An 869-nucleotide genomic window follows, 5' to 3' on the forward strand; every position below is an offset into this window, starting at 1 on the left:
GGGCGTGCACGAGTCGCCACTGCAAGTCGCCGGTCTTCTTGGTGGTGGGCACCTTATACAGCGTGTGCCACGCTGGGGTCCCCACCACCCGGTGTCAGGGAGGCCGGTGAGCACCTGGGAGTGCCGGGTGCGCACCACCCACATGTAGAGGCCCTTGCGGGGCAGGGTGCCAAAAGGGCAGCCCGTATTGCTCCTGGAGGGCACCAGGAGCCTGAGCAGTGTGTTGGGCCGCTCGGCCAGCTCGCTGGGTACCTCTGGGATGACGGGTAGTGGTGGAAAGGTGTCTTCTGCGGCGTCTGCAGCAGGGAGGGGCCGGCGAGTCTGGCGATGGAGTTCCAGGGTCGTCACTGCTTCCGTCAGGAGGGCGCCCCTAACGGCCCACAGAAGCTGCCCCACAGTGCGGACGGAGCGCATCGCCAGCCGGGCAGCCAGGGCCTCGGGTGACAGCCAGTCTGACTGAGCAGTGTCCAGGAGGTGCTTCAGGTGGGTGGATTTCGCCTCAATGAGAGCTGCCACGAGGCTGGCGAAGGCCAGGCTCAGCACGACACGTTGCAGGCCCGGGGTGTAGACCAGGGTCTCTCGAAGCAGTTGCGGGAACCGCAGGTGCCTGGCCTGGGGACAGAGATGGAAGGCCAGTACTGCCCCGTTCAGGAAGGGGAGGTCCAGGTGAAACAGCTCCCGGTCAAAGCCGAAGCCCCCCACTTGCCACAGGAATCGGCACACCAGCTGTCACCACGGGAGGTGGCCTTCGGTGTACATGAGCCGCTGGAGGGCCTGCAGCTGATAGGCGGCCACCCTGCTGGCCAGATCAATCAGGCCCTGTCCCCCCTCGCCAGTGGGCAGGTAGAGGGCAGCTCGCGGGAGCCAGG

This window comes from Alligator sinensis, unplaced genomic scaffold (genome assembly GCF_000455745.1).
Source record: "Alligator sinensis unplaced genomic scaffold, ASM45574v1 scaffold46_1, whole genome shotgun sequence".
NCBI lineage: Eukaryota > Metazoa > Chordata > Crocodylia > Alligatoridae > Alligator > Alligator sinensis.